The sequence below is a fragment of the Phalacrocorax carbo genome, chromosome 1, assembly GCF_963921805.1.
Source record: "Phalacrocorax carbo chromosome 1, bPhaCar2.1, whole genome shotgun sequence".
Taxonomy (NCBI): domain Eukaryota; kingdom Metazoa; phylum Chordata; class Aves; order Suliformes; family Phalacrocoracidae; genus Phalacrocorax; species Phalacrocorax carbo.
In genome coordinates, this window is record NC_087513.1 from 214,330,304 (window position 1) to 214,349,034 (window position 18,731).

General features: G+C 45.4%; 1 protein-coding gene across 12 annotated transcripts in view; it reads left to right on the plus strand.

The window, feature by feature from the left end:
* Window positions 1–18,731, plus strand: part of PAK1 (p21 (RAC1) activated kinase 1) — a 74,530-nt gene that overhangs the window by 4,802 nt on the left and 50,997 nt on the right. For 2 of the 12 annotated variants that reach the window (XM_064441511.1, XM_064441518.1), the window contains exon 1: window positions 266–411. The exons of the other annotated variants lie outside the window; for them this stretch is intronic. The gene's annotated coding sequence lies outside the window, so the exon portion shown is untranslated. Of the gene's footprint in view, window positions 1–265; window positions 412–18,731 lie in introns of those variants that run through there. 12 annotated transcript variants of the gene reach the window in all.

Here is an 18,731-nt window from a genome sequence, read left to right on the forward strand (position 1 = left end):
TCTTTGGACCTGCTGTATAGCTAGTTCACTTTACTCCTAAGCTGATATAACTGCCTTAAAGTCATTCTACTTCCTACTTCCTGTCTAGAAACAGTGAAGTAAAGTGGTGGCGAATCAGGCATCCTTTTATCATCTTAGTTTTAAAAAAAGGAGGAGAAAAGAAAGTTAATGGGATAGAAGAAAGGTCCTAATCTGGGAAAATCAGGCCAGAAGACTGCAGAAGTAGTAACCAAATGTACTTTCTGAAAATAAATAATTTCTGCAGTAGCCTTTTGTGATCCCGGTTACCACGTGAGAGGCAATGCGCGCAGAGTATTGTGACTACCTTGAAGTGTATGACGTCTAGCTGCAAACATCTCCTTGATCTAGGTGGGCCTGTAGCTGTGGGACTACAAGCAAGTCAAGCGGCAAGTACGTGCTGTGTGCAAGTGGGGCATAAAACCGTGTTTCATGCCTTTTGTTCTCTTCTTTTTCCAGAAAGTCAATCAATACCTGTAATCTAAATGGAGAATGGGGGAGGAAAAGAATCACTATTCATATTGTGTGTGTTTCTGGGGGCGGGGGAAGTCGTCCAAGTTTACCCTAAGGCTTTGTCTCCTGCTCTCAAGACCTTATGCATGTAGTTACAGCGTGCCTGTAGTTACTGCGGATGGCATCTGATGACTTTACAGATGGCAGCGGAGAGAAGGAAAATCAAATGCAAAAGGTTAGGGCGCAGTTTGACAGACTGGCTTGCTGAGGTGTCACAGCACTGCTTTGGGACTTTGAGTTACTTCCTCTAAGCATCAGTAGGGCTTCGAGCTATCAGTCCTCTTAGTGACTCTAAGTGGCACACAAGTATTTCAGGTGATGCCTCTCTTACAAGATGAAGCCCATTTCTCAGGGCTTATGTTCTATTCAGGAAATAGGAGCTGGGGTGAGAAATATTATTTGAACTGGTGCCTTGCTTCATGTGGTTTTTCTCCTCATTTATATGTAGAAAGCTTAGTGTAATGTGAAATACCTTATCACTTCTTTAGCATAAAGAATTTCCAGTGTGGATTATTTTCTGCACCTACATATTCCCAAATGTGCATTCTCTGCTGATCTTAAAATATGAGTGGCTTGGCCACTTAACCCAAACTCCTCTGTAGAAAGAGTAGAGAAGCGATTCCTTTTGTAAAACTTGAATTTAATTTCCCCAGTATCTGTAAGTGAACATTCTGCAGTTTCACCGACAAGTTCAACTTAAGGGCTTTGTGCCAGGATGAATCTATCATTTGCCTTTAGTAGGTATTTCAAGAATGTCTGATTTCAGTTGTGCCTTTGAGAGGCTAGAAGTCACAGCTGAACGTAGAATTCATGGGCCTCCATAGTTCAGACTTGTTTGGGATGAAGAAAAAGCTGATCTCCTTCAGCAGCAGCAGGGAGAAATATTCCAGCCCCGCCTTTCCCAATCCTGTCTATGCTACTGAAGCTGCTGGATTCGTTTCTGCTCAAGGCCCGGTTCTAACCTCCGTGTAAGGTGCAGCACGTGTTTGAGGCCGTTACTGACCTCTGTAACCCCAGCGTGGGGAGGGAATAAAATGAGACCAGGCTCGTAATGTATTCTTTGCTTTTCTAGTTCAGTAAACTGCTCACCTGAGTCTGAACTCTGGTGTCCCTTCCTAACAGGAGGTAGATTTAACAGTCAGGTAACAGCTGCAAAGACCACAGCACAAAAAGGAATTAGCAGCAAATGCAAAAGCATCAGCATTTGAAATGCAATATTGATTAGCTCATTAAAATTAATAAGACACTCAATTAGAGAACTCCCATTACATTTTGCAGTTCTGGAAACAGAACAATTTTTATGTCCTTATCCTTTTAGGAATAATTCACTCAAGACAAACTTCAATGTCATTTCCTTTGCAAACCACAGAATGTGTTAATTGTTAGCGGAGCCCAAGTTTGTGTTTTATTTAGTAAAACATTGTTTTTAGTAGAGTGGAAGGCTTAGTCACAGTATTATGTACTAAAAGTTGCTCTAACTGAAAGTGATCCAAATTGGTGTATAATTGGGCTAATGGCACTGTAGTTAGGGTCAAAAGCCCAAAGGCAGACAGTCGTATACTGGCTTACTGGCTCGTTTTCAGCAAATCAGACAACTCTGTTTCAAACCAAAGCACACAGAGGGGAAACCCTTTGATTCAAGCTCAAGGAACATGTTTGTGAAAGGGAACGTTGGTTTGTAAAAAGGAGAATTGTCACATTTTCCCTAACCCTTAAGAAATATGTATATGGCCTCCATAATACAGAAACGTGATTTTCAGGCTACAGATTTTCAGGCTACAGATTTAATTGCCTTGCAGAACCTTAAAGCTGGATTTCCAATGTGAATCTCTATGCTTTCCTAAGTATTGTACTTTGTTAAACAATATCTTTAATAAAGGATTTGCTTTAGAGGGTTCGAGCCACTTGACTCAGGGCACTTCTTGCTGAAATGAGAAATTGCTCTAGGATTACTCGGTTCCTGTGCAAGAGGTGGGCTGGAGGAAGATTAAGGTGTAAAACGAAGATCCTGGAATGATTTCTAAGTGGCTGGCACTTGTCATGGATGCAGCCACTGCTGATTCTCTTTTCCACAGGAGTTTGATTGAATTCTCTTGCCACGCTGCCCAGGAGAGCTAACTCTTCTGCTTAACCACAAAACGTTAACGGCAAGCTTACGGTTCACATCCCTGTTTTGCCCTGCCATCGTGCTCATCTTCAGTCCCACTGTGGAATAAGGTGCGAGTTTAATTTCGTGTTGCTTCTCTGGCATCGTGATCGCAGCAGATCACAGATGGTAACGGAAAAGCTTTGGGAGCTGAACTTAAAGTGGTGGCCTAGAAATGAATGGTGATAATGCCGCATAGCCCTTCATCGAAACCACCCCTTTTCTGATAACCAAAGTAATTGGTAAGGTTCTTTGGTAAAATGTATGCATGTTGTGGGTGTGTGCTAAGGTGTTTGATGCTTTCTGTTAAGCTCCGAGATTCTGGAGATGTGAAAGCTATGCAAAAATCTGTGTCATATAAAAGAGACTTCTCCCACTCCTCTCTGCAGAGAGAAATGACAGAATTTGATCCAAGTGTGCCTTAAAGACTTAGATAATGAAAGTTAAGCACACAGAGGCTTTGGTTTGAGCCTCCAGTTCCTAATTTTGTGGGGGGAAGTGAGGGTATCTACTGTATCTTAACAGTAAGTTGTTAATATTATAACTGAATTCTCCAAAATCAGTGAAAGCTTCACGGGGTAGCCTTACAGAAAGCCAGAGGAGTTGTGAGGGGAGGAAGGAGGGGGAACTGCAGCACCAGTGACAAGTTTTGTGTCACCGTTATGTTGAGCTAATTAAAAAAAATATATCTTTCTTTTAATTTCTGGCTCATCAAATTTCTTCTTGTTGCATCAGTCTGTATGTCTCGGTAATAAGGCATCTGGTAAAAATTGCAGTCTCTTACATTTGTATGTCTTATAAATTCTTCTACACAGTTTTGACTCCCTTGGCAGCAGAGAGAATGATTAAAAAGGCTGTACCAAATTCACAAAAAGCAGCAGGAGTCTCGTCCACTACCAGGCCAGTGCCAACAGAGTCTGAAAGAGTGGGACTAGTACTACTTTTCCAGGCCTGCTTTAATCCCTTAGTTATGTTCCTAAACCAGATTTTGAAGAGTATGAACAAAATGAAACTGATGCTGTATCTTGATGAAGCTGTAACCTCTAATGTCAGACTAGCGTCTCTCTGCCCGTAGCTGGGAGCCCTGACAGTCATACTGAGCTTAACTTGCAGCACGTATGTGGGAACTAACCTCTGTATTCTTCCTGTTTGGTTGGTTTCTTTTCCCTGTCTCTGTTCCTTCCTTACATCTCTTAAAGCCTTTTTTGGTTGTTTTGTTTGTTTGTTTTCCTTTTGCCTTTCTACAGAAGCATTGTTCATCTCCTGCCTATCTTTACTTTCCCTGGCCACCTCTAAGACTGATGAGAAACAGAGTTCTCGTACATCTGTGATCTTGAAGATACCGGGCAAGCACAGATGAACGGCAGGGAGGTTAAGGTATTTTGTCCTCCACCCCAGTAAGAAGCAGCCTCTTCAGGGCTTGGGAGGAGGATGAAGACTGGATAGGGGATGAAGCCTTAGGCTCATTCATTGCCTTCCTCTAGCAAGCAGGCAGTGCTGCTGCTGACATACCTGGAAATATTTAAATGTGTAGATTTCATTTAGAAAGGCTGAGGGGGTGAGGGTAGGGAATGGCAAAAGCAGGACTTTTTTTCAAGAAGAAAAGGCAAAAAATTCAGATTGCTTCCAGGCTCTCCTGAAAGCCGGAAAGTAGAATGCAACCAGTATATCCTTCTGTACAGGCAGACGGTCTTAAAGAAGGATATGGTATATCCTTCTTTATATATAGTATATCCTTCTTTATATATAAAATATCCTTCTTGAATGGAGGCAGACGGTCACAGGCAGCGTTTGAATTCTAGGTTCAATAAACGCATATCCTTCAGTTAGGCAAGGCAAAACAGTGTCGTTTGTTAGAATTCAAAACCAGTATCTAAATGCCTCAACGACTTGTCATCCAGTGACTCACTGCTCTGTCATAGTAGGACTTCTGGCTTTCCCATGAAAGTTATACTTGCTGAAACAGCGTCCTGCCAGCTCATATTAACGGTCCCCCCCTCCCAGGCTCATCTCCAGTTTACTCATGGTGAAGAGGGGTTTTGGGGGGGACAGGGCAGGAGAAGGAGGCAAGGGTAGGTTCAATGGTCAGAAATCTCATTGCCTCTTCCTTGTAGACTTCTGAGTGCCGGCTTTTTCGTTTGTTCCGTGCCTCTTTCGCTTGTGTTGCAAAAGAAAAACATTCAGAAGTGATGAGCTGGCCATACTTGTAAGAATTTAGTCATTTACTTGGTCCAACCAAAAATGTCTTTTCTTGTGTGCTGTGTCTTCTTTTAAAGTTATTGGCTACTTTAAAAAAATACCAGTGTTGAAATGGTCTCAGCTTGATTTCCTTCATCTCCTGCAGCTGATTAGGGGATCATCAGCCTCATGGGATTTTTTTCTTTTCATTCACATCATCAATTTTATTTTAGATGCTCTTTGCTTTTTTTTTTTTTAAGAGCTGTTCCTATCTAATACTAGGTACATCCTGCAAGAGCCCTTCCTGCCTTCTGATCCAATACTTATTCATCCTGGGACCTAGTCCAGATGCCACCAACAGTGCTTGTGTGGGCTTTTCTTGTTCGCTTCAAAAACATTTGATCACATGCCGACATGTGGCCGCATTAGATGCACCGTTGTGCAGTACAGGAGGTGATGGTCATGGAGACTAAAAGAATCTCACCTGAACAGCAAGTGACTTTCTGCTCTTAACGTCGTACCTATTTCTGTCACCAAGCTTTAATTTCAGTATTACAGTGGATGTCTGTCATATCTGATAATGTTCCGTTTGTCTTTGAATCCCACCCTGTTATTTTGGCTCAGCATCGAGGAGCAGTGATTTCAACAAAGTGACCTCATCCGACGCGTGGTGTAGTTGTGTTTGGTTTTGAAGCCGTGAGATTCTGTTCCAACTGCACTTCCTGTAGCTGTAGGTAAATCATCGAAATCCAGTAGGATGAGCATGTGTGATCTCTGTGGTCCGCCTGCCTCCTTCCTCGTGAATTAATTCACACGCTTTGCTTCTGCGGTGGGGCTCTTGTTAGCGATGTTTTTCTTTTCACTGGGATGGGAATGGGGCGAGCGGTAAAAGGTTTCTGTATAACGCGTGACCTGTGCTGCTTTCAGCATAAAGACTCTTTGACCTCTGTGAGGGCTCTGATCCTAAATTCCTAATGAGCTACCTACAAATTTGGAAGAAAAGAGCCTGTGGTTGCCTTTGCATTCTTCTTAACTAACAGATGAGAAGCTTGTGTTTGCTTTTTTCCAAAAAAACATCCCTCCCACCCCCCAATCACAAAACTATAAAGCAAGGACGTGGCTGTCAGCAGCTGTTTTCCTTTTGATGTGGTCAACTCAAAATTAATATTAAAAGTGTAATTCTGAACTTGCGTTTTCTTGGAGACCGAATGCATGATGAAAGGACGTGAGGGTTCTCTCTCCGCCTGCTGGGAGTGTGCTCTTCCCTTGAGTTTTTCTGGGAGGCTGGATCAGAGGGTGAAGCTCGACACAGCTGAGCTCATCGTGGCACGCAGCCACCCGAAGGCAAGGGTGCTTTTCCCTTTCAGCGCTCGGCTGTGAGCTGACCTGGCAGAAAACTTCACAGAGCAACATGAGCGAATGTAGCTGTGGTGTAGTATTAAAGATCCTGGAGATCTCTGGAGGTTTGAAACCTGGGTGTAAGGACTGTTAGACGTATGGCTAGATCTGGTGGAGTTTAGCTTCACAAGTAAGTGCCTTTTTACTCTTGAAAGATCTGTCTGTCATTGTGGTACCCACCGTACACGGCTTTTTATTTTGGTTATTTTGTTCTTACCTTCCTCTGTCCCCAAGCTCTCTGAACCTTTAGGCCCTGCCCAGTCAGCTCCTGCTGGTCCTGCTGGACCTGAAAGTCCTTGCTACAAAATGGATTTTGATTCCTCTCTAACTGGTTCTCTGTCTTTAATAAATGTCTTTGGGAGAGAGAGCCTGACGGGACGTCACAACTGGATCACGTATATCTCCTCGCTCCTGTTGCTGTGTTGTTCCGGCTCCTCCTTTGATCCGGTGTGGAAGCATAATGCTTGTAATCCCTGCTGTGCTGTAGGGACTCCCACGCTTTGCCCAGTGGGTTCATTTTTAGTGTAGCAGAGCACTTTGGGGGTTTTCCCATCACCTACCTGCATAATGTCTTGCGTCCTGTAAGTGTTATATATCTTCCTGTAATCCTGAAAAGACGATTCAGAATTGAAAGGATGTTTTCCCCAGCAGGTTATAAAATGGGCCCAAACTTCTTGCTGGTGTCCAGCTCGAACTATAATTTTAATCCAAGACAGAATTAGGTTGTTAATGCTGTTGCCAGTTACACTAACTAACATTTTTAAGTAATCCTACTGTTTTGTTTGCTCCTTCTACCTCGCAGTCCTTCAGCTCCTAGTCAAAGTGCTATATAGTTCAGGAGTCATCTCTTGTACAAGTGCTCCTGGCTTATTCAGGGAGATGCTGAGATTCCTTATCACCTTCCACCTACATACATACTGCACATAAAAGCTCCTAGTGAGCATAAAAACATGACTATGCTGGAGAAGTAATATGCTTTCTTCTGTCAGTAAGGTGGAAAGGGCAAGCACAGAAGCGGCAGGCACAGGGAGGAACAGGAAACCACATTTCTGGTATAGCACGATGTTGCTTTATCTCTGAATCCCCCGAAATATGTACAGAAAGACTTCGGCAACACTTGTGCCTCAGAATTCATAGTCAAGATGAAAACAAGACGAGAAACTTTCATGTTGTCAGGATCTGTGCAGCCGGTATTCAGTAAGATCGTGAGGCTGGGCTTGAAGGAACAAGAAGAAGTTGTGGGGGTTTTTTTCCTTCATTTTTCTCTTTTTTTTTTTCGTTACCTGGGGACATAACTCTCCCAGTAGCCTATGGGTTTCAGTGGGAACATTCAGGCACTGTCTTTGCAGCACTTAGGGAGCCTAACCTTGAGAACAAAAGTAGTGTGTTTCATGTGGTTGCATACTAAAAGAAGTGGGTAGGCATCTAGTGGGAATCCAGAAAGCGCGTGGGCGCTCGATTCCCTCGGAAACTGTTGGGATTTGGCACCTAAGCTGGTAAAGTATTTTTAAAAACTCTTCAAAATCTTTCTGAAAATTGGGTCTGATGTTGCTAATCAGTGTGAGGGGTAGGGGGATTTTTTTTCTGAAGTAATTGCGGCCTTTGATCCTTGTTACTTTCTAGCAGATAAACAGGAGGGAAATGAAGAAAAGCAACAGAAATTACTTTGGGGCTGGAGGGATTGACGCAAAAGGAAGATAAAAGAGTTATATACTTGTGTAGTTTTATAAAATGAGGAGGAGGGCAGGACTGTTTATGGGTTTCTGGAGAGTGTAAATGCCAAGAAATGGAGGGTGTGGAAGAAGGAAACTGTTTTGGTCTGCACTCTGCAAGTGCCTGTGCAGGCAGGTAGCTTCACACACAGCCTCATCCGAAAGGACCATTTTCATCGAACTTGTGAGTGTTACAGGGACGTGCTGGTGAGGAACAGAAACACTTTGCGTGGCAGCAAGGAAAGTGCCTGCTTTAGTACTTCAGTCAGGGTAAGACATGTAAATCTGCAGTCGTTTGCACCTCGGATTGCCTGGCATCTCTCTGTGCCATCGCACTGCACAGAAGTTACCTTCCTTTTGCGTCAGCCTTCCGGATCAGGAGCCCAGACAGAAACCCCACTTCAGGCCCCGATAGCTCCTGTCCCAGACTTGCATTGTTAGGCTGGGATCTCCACCCTGTGTTAGAGCGGAGCTGGTTACCATGGTGACACAGTTTAATCTCACTGGCCTCTCAGTGGTATCTGAAACCTCCTCCAGAAAGGAAAGGAGGGTGACAGCCGTGCCAGGACACAGGTTGGTATGAGGGGGAGAGCAGGGGCAGCAGGCAGGCAACACAGTCTGTCTTGGGACTGCTTTTCTGAGATGTTAGGACTTTGCTTTTTATATCCATTAGGGCATAAATGTTATATACATTAGGATATAATCCATTAGGATTAGGGCAGTTTGGGGAGTGCTTGATGAACAAAGGTGTAAAAGGGTTGCTTGGAGTTGGTAAAGCCATAGCAGAGAATATCAAGTCTATGAAGAATATATCATATTCTATGAGGAATATCAAGAATAGGAAGGTGTTAGAGACATCCCCTCACCAAGTGCACTTTTTGTAGCCAGTAGATCAGAGAAATTAATTTGAGATAAATACAAAAGGAGAAATTAGACCTAATAGATAAGTTAGACATTAATAAGTCACCGGGGCTGGACAGCGTTCAACCAAGGGTCCTGAGGAACTTGAATGTGAAACTACTGAACTACTGGCCAAGCTGTATAATTTATCACCACAGACGGCTGCTGTGCCAGAGGACTGGGGAGTTGCCAATGTAATTCCTAGCTATAAAAAGGGCTCTAGAGGGGATCCTGGGAACAGCACACCAGAGAATCACACTATCAGGAATGGAAAGGTCTGTAAGAAGGATCTCGGAATCCATAGATGAATGTTAACTGTTGGGAAAGAGTCGGCGTGGCTGCTGAAAATGAAAACCCTGCTGCCCTACCCCATGAAGTTCCGTGGGGTGTCAGAAAGAAGGAGTTAAAGTGGATGCAATATATTTGGATTTTCAGAAAACTTCTCTCAAGATCTTGAGCTCCTACAAGTTTGGAGGAAAGGTTATTTTTATAGTTTGAAAGCTGCATGAATAATAGGAAGTAAAAAATTGGGGATGATTTCACTTTTCAGGATGGAGAGGGAAATATCACTGCAGTAGCAACCAAAAAAAGCTGCCATCCTCATCAGGAAGGAGTTGAAGGGTATTGTTTTGCTTCTGTATAAATACCTGATGCACCTCCGTCTTGTGCGTGAAGTGCAGTTCTGGTCTCCACATCTCCAGAAGGATGCAGTGGCATTGCAGAAAGGCAGCTAAAAGGGTCAAAGAGATGGGCTGCCTGCCAAGGGGAAGCTAAAATGGCTGGGGCTCCTCTGCTTGGGAAGGAGGAAAGGAACATGGGTGAGGTTTAATCAGCAGGGAGAGCTGAATATTGTAGAATCATAGAATCGTTAAGGTTGGAAAAGACCCTTAAGATCATCGAGTCCAACCGCTAACCTATCACTGCCAAGTCCACCACTAAACCATACCCTCAAGCACCACGTCTGCCCTTCTTTTAAATACCTCCAAGGGATGGAGGCTTAACCACCTCCCTGGGAATATGAAACATCCATCAGCTCCCATGCTATTACAACCAGGGAACTTTTGACCAAACCAGATGGTATTTGATTTTAAAATAGATGAAAGAGGTTACTAGTGCAGTGGAGGAATTGGCACTTGTGCCCTCAGAATAGGTGGAATTTGGTGGTGGGGTTTGCAGCTCTCACCCATGCAGGGCAAATCCACCTGCATTGCCTTTGCAAGAGAGTCTGCGTGACCCTTCCTTTCCTTCCTTTCCCCAGGGCTCTCTTCTGCAGCTTTTCATAGGAAGTGATTATCCAGGTGGCTGGCAAGCGTTCGACACTCCCTTGTGTGCATGCTGAGGGTTGTTTTTTTTTCAATTATAAGTGACTTATCCCTCATAGAAGTGATTTTTTTTTTTTTAAATGCTTCCTTCAGCAGGGTGTGCATGTGAACTTTATTTTAATTAAGGGTGAGGAATCTGTTTTACATAACTATATCCCAGATTCTCATGAGAGAGTGAAAACAGCCCGGAGGGACTGATGAAGAGGCCAGTGAAATCAGTTGCCTCACCAATGGAAGGCCTGATTCCAATCTGTCTTAGGTCCTCTCTACCCGTGGGACTTGCTCTGGGCTGGCTGACAGCCAGAGGGCCTGGACTGATGGAAAGGGACTGACTCCTCATAGCTTTATTTTGGGTCACTAATTTGTGGTTCTGGGCAGATACAGGGGTGGCACTTGCAGCTCTGCCTGGGGGTCTTGTCCCTGTGGTGGGAATAGCCAAACGGGATGTGAATCTGCTGCCAAGCCCTTTCAGCTATGGTTTGATGCTAGCTCAGACAACTTCTGTGCCATGCCCGGTGCCAGGGTATTGCATTACAACGCTCGGTTCCCCCAACTCCTTAGAACAGGAGCGCCTGTTCGATCCCAGTCCCCAGCAGCCGGTTGGGTCGCGTCAGATTTAATAGCGGTGCTAGCAGGATTGGGTCAAGGTGGTTCTTTGAATGCAAACAAACAGCACTGGAAGTCACAAGCGAATCTTTTAGGGGTGGTTGGGTATTTCTTGGGTTTTTTTTTTTTTTTTTTTAAATGCTGTCAACTAAAATTTGGTTTTAGTTGTAAAGCCTGAAAGGGACAGGGAGCAGATGAGTAAAATGTTTCTGTGTCATTAAGGAGGGAGAACCCAGGGTGTCTGCGTGGTCTTTTTTTTGTTTGTTTTTTCTTCTCATAAGAAGAAAGAAGCAATAAAGGTGTTAAAACACAATTGTTGCAGTACTGGAGGTAAGGCATGTAAATAAAAGAGGATCTCTCTCTGTGCGCAAAGAGAAATATGAAAAACAAACCACAAACTCTGTAAAGATGCTAATGGATTCTGTGAGTCAAACCTGGCATGTCGTTAGCGTCTGCTGCTTGTTTACAGTGGCTGAAGTGAGCATCCCTTTCAGAAAGCCTTGCGTACTGGAGGTAGTTTTACTACCCTGTTATCAAAATCTCACTGCAGTGGTTGAAGAAGCTAAACTGTTGATAGACCGCGCAGTTGCAACCTCGTGGTGTCCTGCTGAACCCAGTGGTGGCTGGCAATTACTTTTCTGAAGCAAAAGCCCTGGAGAGGTTGGGCATGTCTGTTTATTGCATCCGCGATATAAAGGGTAGACACCTCTTCTTGTACCGGGATTAACACAGCCAAAAACACGGACGCCGTTGAGAGAGGTCCCTGTTGCTTTTGTTACACCTGTTCTCTGCCCCAGGAGCCATCTCTAGAGAGTGCCTAGAAGTGTGGGGTTCTCTTGTCCAAAATAGTCATCTTACATGAACCAAAGGAGGGTTTTGATGCTCAACTCTTCCATTTTATTGACGTGGCAGTTCATGCCATTGATCCTAAAAGTGTTTAGGGCTTAAAATGGGTGGGCAGTAACTGGTGATGCCGGGGCTTTACAGTTGTACACAGCTGATGGGCCTCTGCCGTCCATCTCCTGTGAAAGGAGGAAACATTTTGGAGGAGCAGATCAGCGAGGAAGTGGGGCAAAGATAAGCTGGTCAAAAGAGATGGATGTTTTTCAGCTGTTCAGCAGCGCAATGTAAATGAGCCCACTTCAGACAAAAGGAATCTGATGGTCGGGTCACAGCTTGGATGTGCTTTGCTGTGGGGTGAGTTGGAGGTTGGAGCATGTGCTTCTAGTGGAGGTCAACAGAGATTCACCCTGGTGTCAGATGGGGGAAGTGGGGAACAAGGTCAGTGTCAGTTGTGTAAATCTGAGAGGATGTGCCAAGGGCTTTAAGCACCAGATCCCCGGTCTGTGCCTTGCTCTGGAGTTGCCTGCAAAATTAGCATGGGGTTGGAGGGTAGAAACAGAAGACCCAGAACCAGAGCAGGATCAGAGTATGGATACCCACGTGGTGTTCGTCCTCTGCTGTAAACTTGTGTGACCTTTCCCAACTCACTTAAACTATGTCCTCATTTGAGAACTATTGTACGCTTTCAGGTATTCTGTGTTACCTGGCAGAAGTTGTTCCTTCACCTGTATTAGTAACATTTTGTAACCAAGTAGTGTGTTATGGAGGGATGGTTTTCTGTTCATGGCTTAAAATTTAGAAAAGGATCCTGAAATTTTATGAGCCTCTAGTGTAGGCAAGAAGGAGTTGACCAAGGGGCTGGGGTAGGAGTATTGTCCTTTTCTGCAGAAACTCTTGCTCATTTTCTCTTCCAAAGCTATTTCAGGGTATTTCTTTATTCAAAGCATTTGTTGATTCATTGTGCAGTGAAACAACAGATAGTTGGTTCTTTTTGAAAGCTGCACAGATTAGAATATGAATTAGAAATATTGAATATTGAATGCGTAAGCCAGAAGTGAAGAATAAGAACATCCTAAGGAATAATATGAAGTGTGATGCTTTCTGGACTGCTGAAGAGTTGTAAAGTGATGGTGAAGTGAGATTTTGCCTGCACAGATCTCTTAAACCTCAGTACTTTGAGTTTTGCTTCATTTTCTTTGGCTTCAGAGACAGCCAGTGTCTGGAACTGAGGCACTCCGGTATTTCGCTTAGTGTCCCCAAAAGACCTGCAAACTTAGCCAAGCTTTTGGGTTTGAAAGAGATGAGCTTGAATTGCAACTGGGTGCCTCTAGTTCTGGGAGGCTGTAATGACTGCGACCTTTTGAAACCTTGTTGAAACTGGTTTTGTTGCACTCAGACAGGAATGTTACATTCTTTGTTCCACCTCTTAAAAGGCAAGCCTTTTTGTATAAGCTGCTTGCAGCTTTTACAGCTTGATATATATGGGTCAGGGGAGGAAGCAGGCATAGTCTGTTAGATGTTTTCAAGTGGCTGAAAAAGTCCTTCTGAGTGTGTGAAGGAGGTTTTAAGATCCCAGCTGAATTTTTGCAAATAACCTCTGTCTTGATTAGGAACAGAAGTAAGCCCCCAAATTTGAATTGCTTCCAACTTCTGTGCGCACAAGCAAGTGGGCCGACTCTACAGACAGACAGGCTTGTGTGGTAAAGGGTTCCATGTTTAATTCATAGAATCATAGAACGGTATGGGTTGGAAGGGACCTTTAGAGGCCATCTAATCCAACCCCCCTGCCATGGGCAGGGACATCTTCAACTCGATCAGGTCGCTCAGAGCCCCGTCCAACCTGACCTGGAATGTCTTCAGGGATAGGGCATCGACCACCTCTCCGGGGAACCTGGGCCAGTGTCTCACCACCCTCATTGTAAAAAAGTCTTCCTTATACCTAGCCCGAATCTCCCCTCTTTTAGTTTAAAACGATTAGCCCTTGTCCCACCACAACAGGCCGTGCTAAAAAGTCTGTCCCCATCTTTCTTGCAAGCCCCCTTTAAGCACTGGGAGGCCGCAATAAGGTCTCCCCGCAGCCTTCTCTTCCCCAGGCTGAACAACCCCAGCTCTCCCAGCCCGGCCTCGCAGCAGAGGGGCTCCAGCCCTCGGAGCATTTCTGTGCCCCCTCTGGCCCTGCTCCAACAGCCCCGTGTCTGTCCCGTGCTGAGGAGCCCCAAGCTGGAGGCGGCGCTGCAGGGGGGTCTCACAGAGCGGGGCAGGGGGGCAGCACCCCCTCCCTCGCCCTGCTGCCCACGCATGATCTTCCCAGGCACAGAGGTGAGGCTGACGGGTTGGTAGTTCCCAACTACCAACTACCTCATGAAAAGTGGCTTGGCAACTACACCAGCCAATTCCCTCAGGACTCTGGGATGCATCTCATCAGGTCCCATGGACTTGTGTATCTTCAGGTTCCTCAGGTGGTCGCAGACCTGATCTGCTCTTACGGTGGCAGGGACTTTGCTCCCCCGGTCCCTGCCCTGCCATCCCTCCACTCGGGAGGTGTGGGAAGAGAGGCTGCCAGTGAAGGCTGAGGCAAAGCAGCTGTTGAGTACCTCAGCCTCCTCCTTGTCCATTGTTACCAGTTTGCCAGTCTTGCTCATCAGGCTTTCTTTGACCTTCCTTTTCTGGCTGACATTCCTGTAGAAGCACTTCTTATTACTCCTTGCACCCCTTGCCAAGTTCAGCTCCATCCACACCTCGGCCCTCCTGACCCCATCCCTACACAACCGGGCAGCATCCCTATACCCTTCCCAGGATACCCGTCCCAGCTTCCGCTGCCTGTGCATTTCCTCTGCCCTTTAGTTTGACCAGCAGGTCTCAACTCAGCCATGCTGGTCTCTGGCCTTTGTTTCCTGATTTCTTACACCTGGGGATCGAGAGCTCTTGCGCTCTATGGAAAGCGTCCTTAAAGACCTGCCAGCCCCGTTCTGCTCCCTTGTCCCTGAGGGCAGTTGCCCAGGGGGCCCAATGGACTGACTCCTTGAAGAGCTGGAAGTTTGCTTTCCTAAAATCCAGGGTCCTGACTTTGCTCTTTGCCTGACCCACATCCCTCAGGTCTGCGAACGCCACCAGTGCGTGACCACTGCAGCCCAGCTGCCTCCAATCTTGACATCATCAACTAGCTCACTTCTGAACTCTTCCTTCCCCTGGAAGAAAGCATCCAGCATCTCCAGTTATCATTACTGAAATGTCATTGTTTTTCAAACAGAACAGAAATGTCTGTTTGGTGATTACAAATAAGGTAAAGATTTGCACTGCCTTTTGAAACCATTGGAAGTGCTCTTCTCTATGCCTGGACGCGTTAAGGTACATGTTTCACAGAATCAAACTGATCGAGGGTGGAAGGGATGTCTGGAGGTCATCTGGTCCAACACCCCTGTGTTCAAGGAGGGCTACCCAGAGCCAGCTGCCCAGGACTGTGTCCAGACAGCTTTTGGCAACTGTGGGTTTGGCCTTAGCTTTAAAGCCTGCCGGTAATGTGGCTTTAAAGCCAGGACACCCCTTTTGCAAAGGTTCTCCTGGTGTGTGGAGCTTCTTCCAGGGTGGTGGTGTCATGCACACATACGGTTTGGTGTGCGTAGCCCACGTGATGCGTTTCCTGCTGTGCCTGGCTGAGGACGTCAGTCTGCCACCAGGACCGACTGTGCGACTTCGGCTCAGACTGCCTCGACTCATGCTGTTTGCTTTGGAAATTATAGTTTCAATTGCTGCTGATAACCCAGCTGATTGTTGTGTTATACATTTAGCAGTGTCTTTTTTTAGTTCTTTCCTTAATTACTTATGTAAACAATTTTAGAAGACTTAGCATTAATTTTGGGGAAGCTGGCATATCAAAGGCTGTGAGGCTAGCAGCAGGTGCTGTAAGTAATCACTCTTCTAAATTAAGCAACACTTTCCAAGGCAGTAGGTTAATTTTTGGGTAAGCAGCCTGCATACAGATTCTTCGAATCACCTGGGATGTGACCCAGCAAGTGACTTAGGGCTGTGTGTAGCTTTAATCTCATAAGTTGTCTTCCTGAAGCCTTCAATTTTTAGTGGAAACTGGGGCTGTGCTTGAGCTTCTGTTGAAATAGCGCTATCACATTGAAATCTCTGTCACCGAGAATCACAGAATGCCCTGAGTTGGAAGGGACCCACAAGGATCATAGAGTCCAACTCCCGTCTCTGCACAGGACAACCCCAAATTCACACCCTGTCTCTGAGGGCCTTGTCCAAGTGCTTCTGGAATATCGCCAGGCTGGTGCCGTGATGCCTCCCTGGGGAGCCTGTGCCAGGGCTCCACCACCCTCTGGGGGAAGAGCCTTTCCCTAATACCCAGCCTCACCCTCCCCTGGCACATCTCCCTGCCATTCCCTCGGGCCCTGGCACTGGTCACCAGGGAGAAGAGATTGCCTGGCTCCGTGCTTGTCTTTGTAGCTCGGTCTGCCCTGCATTCGGAGGTGTATTTGCAGCACGAGCAGCAATGTCACGCCCTGGAGTCCAAGGTATGTATGTGAGTGACTAATGTTTACGCTGAAGTCTGTGCTGCTGTGGATTTTCTGTACAAGAGCAAGCAAAGTAGCGTTTGTGAGCTTTGTGCCATTTCCACCTTTTCTGTGTGCAAGTGAATTTCTACAAATATATTTCCTCTAATATCTCTAGGGGAGATCTCTTGGGATCCATAAGCAGTAACGGTTGTCCTGCAGGGCAGATTCTGCTCAAGTGATGCCGTCGTTAGCCTCTCACTGTTGCATTGTCACAGCTCCGGCCAGCAGTGTTCTTGCTCAAGGCTAGGAGGTCACCCGCAGAAGTGTGGCCTGCTCTTTGAAACCACTCCAAGCCCACGAGGCTGATGGGGTCGGTGGTGGTTGTGACTCGATCACTGCGTGATTTTCATAGACTCTACGGGGCTCTGAGGAAGTTGGTAAGATCTTTACTTCTGTCATTACACAGAGCGTATCTTTGTCTCACTGGTGGAGTAGGAAGTTGCAGTTCTTACAGACTCAAGCTCCCTTTAGAATATATCATCCTGCATGGAGATTGTTCCAAAAAAAAGGGGAAAGGGGGAATTTGTACTTCAAAAGGAATCCCATGCAAAATGGAATAAAGCTGAAATAACGTGTTTCTTCCAGGGACTCAAGAGAGAGCAAAAAATGGATTTTTGGTGCCTCCACGTGACTGTAGACTGGGACTTGTCCCTCCTCTGGCTTAGAGCTGGTGCCTCTTGTGTCTCTGGATGCTCAACTTAGTTAACAAGCTCCTGCTTGGAATCATACAACTAGTGAATAGTTCTGAAGCCACTTTTCACACTCAGCTTGATTTTTTTTCTATAGGCAGTCATCTTCAGAAATGCTCTTAGGCTTGAAGCTCAGTGTTGGGATAGAGCCCTTTCAGGTTTAAAAAATAATAATCTGGATGACAGGCTTCTGAATGTTGAGCTCAGTTCTTATGGACAGTGTTACAGAATGGCATGGATTTTGTATTTGGCTTAGGGGTCTGTAATCTCTTTAAATAAATCTCTTATCTTCTTGCTTTCTAGATAAAACTTTACTGATTCTGGTTTAGTAGAATTAACATTTGGATTGTTAGACTGCACTAGGATCTTGCAGTATGAGCAAAAATATTCTTTCAGTCTCTGTTCCTAGAGGTGGTTGCTTCTATTTAAACAAACACCTTGAACAAATGAAGAGTAGGGGTTGATTCCTCCGGTCATGTCTGTCAGGTAGTGGCAGGTTCTAACTCTACGTTCAGGAAGCCTTGTCTGGTGGAGAAGGTCCTTTCCTCCAGCTTGAAGAACCCGATTGAGTTTCCCGCTCCATAATGGAAACAAGACGGATAAGTGACTTGGTTTTTCAACAGCTCAGCTTTACTCTGAAACCTGAAATCTCTGAAATCTCAAAGTCGTCTTGAAGTGACATTCCAATTCTGTGGCAATTGGAACCAAAACATCTTTTAAAAGAAATAGTGAAGAGAGCACCGTACTTGCTGCTTAACGCTGACTCCGCGCTGTAGGGATCTTCTGACAGTGGTTGCCCTGTGGGTTTAACACACTGGCCGAATGCATCTTGATGCACTCAGATTGTCTAAGTGTTCTCTGTGAAGCTGCGAGATGCCTGCAAGACTTAGAGAGTTGCGGGCTGAGTTGCAAGTCAACCCAGAGAGCTGGGCGGATGGTCGTTTGGTGATGGGAGCATAGAAACATGCTCATCCTGCACAAGTTTTCTGGGCAGCCTTTTCAAAAGGGGTCAAAATTTGATCTCTTTTAAATACTGTGGGGTCAGAGGCAGCAAAATCCGGTTTCTCAGATGCTTGGACTCTGCGTGGGTTGCAAGAATTGAAAGCGTTGGGTAATGCAGCCACCAGATACTTAGCAAATTTCTTTCAGGCTGGCTTGCTGAATGGACTTGTGGAAGAGAAAGCAGAGAACCGCACATCATCTGCTCCTCTGCATCTTTCTTACTAAGAACTGCCTTAAACTCAGTCTATCCACATCTTTTTTCCAAGCTGCATGAAGAATCTGTAATACTTTCTGTTATCAAAAGCAGAACTTGAAGAAGAAATCCCATCCCTGACAAAGATACGAATGCTGCATCAAGAGACTTGGACACGTTAATAACAACAAAATATTACTCCACCAGTCTGTCCTCTGAAATAAAACATCAAGCAAATTGCTGTAACATTAGACTGAAACTTGGCAATTACGTTTGTGTGGCAATTTGATTCTGTTCTCCTAAAATACCCCTGGAGAAGGTCCAACTGTAGCTCTGCTCTGATCTCAAGACTACCCTGTGAATGCCCTGAACGCTCACATGCACATGTTAAGCAGCAAGCTCCGACGGCGTGGTCTGCAGAGTTGTTAGAAAGCTTCAAAATCTGGTTTGCTCTCCAAGGGCTTTCCATTTGGGAAAGAGGAGCTGATACCACCTCAATTTTAACTCTGGAAAAGGAAGGGAAAATAAAAAGCTTCAGAGAACCAAGGTTTTGCCTAGGCTGTGGAGCCGGCCGGGTGTCTTGTTCTGGCTTGCCAGCCTGCCTTCTCATTTGGGGCTCTTTCTGAGCCGTCAACAACTGCAT